This window comes from Capsicum annuum, unplaced genomic scaffold (assembly GCF_002878395.1).
Source record: "Capsicum annuum cultivar UCD-10X-F1 unplaced genomic scaffold, UCD10Xv1.1 ctg2684, whole genome shotgun sequence".
Classification (NCBI taxonomy): Eukaryota; Viridiplantae; Streptophyta; class Magnoliopsida; order Solanales; family Solanaceae; genus Capsicum; species Capsicum annuum.
Window position 1 is genome coordinate 624891 of NW_025833162.1, and position 5520 is coordinate 630410.

The window sequence follows — 5520 nt, forward strand, 5'->3', positions numbered from 1 at the left end:
GATTCCTACCAAGTCAAAGCATATCCTTAAAATATAGCAATGGTATAGGTCATCTTCTTAACATCGGATAAATCATTAGCTTGTAAGATCCTATCATATTGCAACTCCCATTTGAGGTACCCTTCGGGATCACTACCTACATGAAATCTAGGAAGATCAACCTTGACAGAATTGAGACCCATATCATGACCTCCATAGACACCTTCGTCTCTTGGGATATGCCCTTGTGCACTATATCCATAACCTCCTTCAATATGTCCTACAAACTCTACTTGAACTCCAATGGCTTGGTTTGGTGTCATTTGGTGTGGTGGTATTTGGTTAAGTGAAGCTTGGTAGGGTGGATCATATTTGGTGGCCTTTGGTAGTGTGTAGTAGGGTGGATGGAGGCCTTGTGGGTTTAATCCTTGGGGAATTTTATAGTTTAGAACTTGAATTGGGGGTGTTTTATAGGGTGGAGTGAGGATTTGGGGAGCTTGTGTGGTGTTTTAGGGCGTTTGTTGGTTGAATTGTAGTGGTCGGGCTATATGTCCTGGAGTTTGGTTGGTAGTAGTAGTGGTAGGCAAAAGAGCACTTACTTATGGGGGAGGATAGAACATATGGTGGAGAGTTATAGGAGAGATGGTCGCCAAAGTCTCTTGAACTTGTGCACTTAAGGATTCTCGGAGGTGGAGTTGAGGAGTAGCATTGGAAGAATTATGGTTTCCTTCCACACCATCCTTCCATCTAAATTCGTCACTCTCTCCTCCAAAATTGATAACTTCTCATTCATATCTTGCTGCATTCCCATTATTGCCTCGACTAAGGTGTCAAAGCTTGACCCATTTGAATTATATTGGATTTAATCATCTGTTAGGTTAAAGTTAGTGGAATTAACACGCTCAATCCAAGTGTTTGGTTTGGCACACAATTTAGCTCAACTTGTTGGTCTTGGTTGCTTAACGTATATGACTCTATTAAGAAGTGAAGGACTTGAAGAACTTGAATTTAAAGTGCTAAAATAATAAATAAAAAGATAAAATAAGAAAAATACACAAGAAATGAAGACACAAAAGAAGAGCAAACAAGAACCAATTGAACAACTAAGTAGATTACGGTTTAGTTGTTAATTAGTTTCAAGAATCAAAGAAATGAAAGGAAAAATTAAGAGATGAAATTGATGTGTTTGAACCTGATTTAATGGAGTTTTGAAGTGATGAGAAGTGTTTTAGAAGTTGTATTGATGTTGTCGAAGTCTTGAATTGTGTTCAGGATGCGTTGGGGCTGATTTGAGCTCAATTTGAGGTATTCTGTGTTAAGGTGCATTTGATGAGTTGCTGCAGAAGGTGGGGCGCATGTACAGCACAAATTGGATGCATTAGTACCTATCCCTACTGGTTTTAGGTGTGTTGGACCTGCTGGGTCAGACCAAGAGCATCTTGGACGCAGATGCAAGGTAGGTCACCCGCCCCTCTCTCTTGAAATGACCCTTTTCCCTCTAAATGGTCCCCCTTATACTCTCTTGTGGAATGTTCTTTAGGTAATTGTAAAAAGACTTTTTTAAAACTTTTTAATCACTTTTGAGGATCAAACAACCACCTTTTGAAGAAAATTCCCCTTGAAGATTTGAATTTCTCCAAGAACACTCAAGAACACCAACAACTTCAAAATGCTCTAAATCTTCAACCCTTGCTCAGAATGCGGTGAAATTTTGAGCTTAGGCTATTTTAAACATTCTAAAAACATTAAAATGATCAATTTCCTCATATTATCAACCAAAAATTCCATACTTTAACTCCACCTTCAACCTTTAAACTTGAGTTTCTCAACAATGGTAGACTCTCCGATTCACCTCCGATTGAGCTCAAATTCAAGGTTTAGACTCTAATAGTGTTAGGGAACAATAATATAACACCAAAACACAAGAAAAAAAACAAAATCAAAGACTAAAAATTTGACCAAAAGGCAAAAATATGAATAGTGATTTTTTTTTTTGAATTTTCGATTTTCTAACACAACGATACCTAAGACTTGAATTATGGGAACGATTCTAAACTCGGCTCTGATACCAAATGATATGAGATGTAAAACATGAAATTAGAAACAACACGAAAATAAGGACAACAAAGGAAAATGAAGCAATAACATAAAGGATAGATAGAATGACACAAGAGAAGGAACACAAGCAAACCACAATTTACTAAATTGAGGCCCTCAAACATAATTCGACTACAAACACCAATTCTCCTACGAAGACCAAGAGGGACATTGAACCCTCACAACCCACGTTTCTATACAATATGTAAGCTCTCAAAAAATATAACATAAACACTTGCAAGTGTTTTTCAAAACATATCCACAATCATCTACCTAAAATTGAAAGAAAACTAGCTATTTATATCCATGGGATATTTATTACACAATGGGCCCAAAAGTGACCTTAAAATATATTGGGCCTAAAAGTGACCCAAAGCCCAAAACATAACAAAGTAGTTTTGATCACAATATTCCTCTTCGTCCTTAAACCGTGGCCATGATACACTTTCATTTGTATCATAAATCATCCCCTAAGTTCTATTAGTTTTAAAACTTAATCAATGGGAAATGACCAAGGAATGTTAGGCTAACTTACCTTAGCTTCAACAGATGATTCCTCACTTTTTGTTCTCTTCAACCTCTCAAAATAGGGTAAAAATGGTGAAGGAAATGATGGAAAATTGGGTGAGAAGTGGGATTTCAAATCTCATAGGTGTTGCTTAAGTAGTCACCCAGTTGCTTAAGTGGCTCCTATACCACTAAACTAGTCTATCATGAGGCACATGTATTGTTTAAGTGATGCCTAGGCTGCTTAAGTGATGTTTGGCCAAGGCCGCTAAAGCAACCCAAAGTTGCTAAAGCAACGCACACTTAAGCGATCAAATGATTACTTCAGTGACTGTGAAAACATCATACATCAAAGTTTCTAATTTTAAAATGGACTTCGACCAGGTGCTCGAAATTTATTCAGAACCCCATGCGATCAAACAAACTATGATACCACCACTTATTCCCCTAGAAAGTCAGTCATCTGAACTCTCAACATAAACTTCAGATCTTTAGTACTTTTTCTAGAATGTAAAGAGGACGTAAGTCCCATTTTCATCCTATAAGTGGATCCCCTGCAGCACTTCTAATGTTGGGTATATTTATGCATTCTAGTGTTATTATTCTAGCTTATTTAGCCTTATTTTGAGGATTATTCATGTGATATATGTGTTGATAATGATATAAATAAGCATCTAAGTGTACAAATATGTACTTACAGTGTTTAAAGGTGTTTTCAAACAAGTTTGGGTATAAATGAATCATTTAGAGTTCAATCTAGGAAACTAGTGTTACTAGCTTAAGCTAGGTGCTTGTCTAGTCTATCTGGATGGATTCTAATGGGTTAAATGAGTTCTAAAGGGTTTAATAGTGTATTTATATGTGTAACAACTTGTTTATAATGTGCAATGGTCAGTTGGATCAAGCCAAGAGTCAAAATAATACGTTAGAAATCAAAGTGAATGAAGCCTATGCTTAGCTCGTGTTTCTAGTTCTCTATCTGGGATGTTGTGCTGTTTTGAGTTATAAATTATTGTATTTTATTCTATAGTATTCTTGTTTGATGGATTATGATGATAAATAAAGGATATACAAGTTTCAAATCAAGTGGAAACAGCTCAAAAAGGTTTGGAATGGATCAATAGAAGCACAATACACAACTTGGACTCAATTTGGACACATGGAATGTCCAGGGCGAGTGAGAGATCATGAAGAGGCCTCTTGCATGTGCTACATACCAAAAGCCTCAGAAGCCACCAAAAATAGTGTGTCTCCGTGATTTGCCCACGATGCGGGCTCTATTCCGGCGCAATGGAGCCCGCGGTGAGCCCTTCATTTCAGTGCTCTCGTGCCTTAGAAAATATTTTGAGAACAACTTCCAGTGGGAGCCCATGAAGCGGGATCTATTCTAAGCCTGACATGCATGCTGAATTCTTGTCCAACATGGCTTTGGATTATCCTTTTTTTTTTTTTTTATAAATACATCCTTATAGATGTTTTTAATCATTCTTGGACGTCTTGGAGCGTTGAGGGATGCTATAAATTCATCTATTAGGTTTTACATTGTTTCTTTAGTTTTATTTTAGATTATATCATGAATTCAACTTTTTGCACCATGATTATGACTATGAGTGGCTAAGAACTCCCTTTTTGGGGTTAAATCCAAGATCTTGAGTACTATTATTTTGGATTAAATTCGTTTGATTTGCTTATCATTGTTATTTGTTTGTTTATTATTGTATTAACTATTTTAAGGATTATCTACCCTTAGAATACATCAATTTTCAACCTAGTGATCTTGGGAGAGGGAAAAGGGAGATAGAACATGTGAATAAATAAAGTATGGTTCTTGTTTCTTTATAAAATAATGAATTTAAATTAGTATTTAGGATAGGATGTACTTAGATGCCTTACTTGATTTAAACATAGAATGATAGCTTGAAGTACTTAATTGAGCTATTACATCCCCGCTCAACGATGTAGTTGTAAGGTTCAAATTAGGTAAAAGATTAGAGGTCAGGAGACCATAATCATGCAATTAACCCTACGAATCAACGACCAAGATAAGCACGTTAACGAATGAAATTCAATAACATAGTGTGATTTTTCAAGTGCTTTAACCCTGGGTTTTCTCCTATTGATTGTTCCAAGAATTTTATTTACGCATTGTTTACTTTTCTTTATTTCTAATGTTCAAAACACTTGTTGGTTACTTTGTATCAATTAAATCTAAATTGTGAACCAGAATAGAACTGCTGTTAGGTTAAGTCTTTGTGGGATCGATACTTGGCTTCTTGAAGCCGACTTTACTACTTGATAAGTACACGTACACTTGCGTGTGCACTTAGGAACTATCAAGTTTTTGGTGCCGTTGCTAGGGACCTGCAATAGGCTACTATTTTATTTTTGTTTTGCTCTTTTAGATTTCTTTGGTGTTTTTACTCTTGGTCTTGGTTTTGTGATTGTAGGAAATAGGTTTTAAGTTTAGGAAGCTGGCAAGGGATAGGGATTTGGTTGAACCAAGCCCCGAACCCGAACAACACTTCTATAAATAAAGTTGAGACTCAATCCGTCTCCCCTAATTTCTCCTAATAGAAGAAGACCAAATAGTTCCTGCTCTAATAGCTGAAGAACAAGCAGCCCGCAGGACTGTTAGGGAAGTGGCTGTCCCACTTTTGACGAACTTGACTTCCCTAATTCAAAGACCGGCTATTGGGGGGAATTTTAAGTTAAAGCACAATATAGCGCAACTTCTAATCAGCAGTGGACAATTTGCAAGGCTTTCACATGAGGATCCACAAGTCCACTTGATGAATTTCATTGAGCTTACTGACATATTTATTCCGACTGGGGTGAATACAGATTATGTGAGGCTGACACTATTTATCCATTCTCTGTTGGGGAAAGCTAAAATATGGTTGAATGCGGAGCCAGCCAATTCAATTATGTCATGGGACG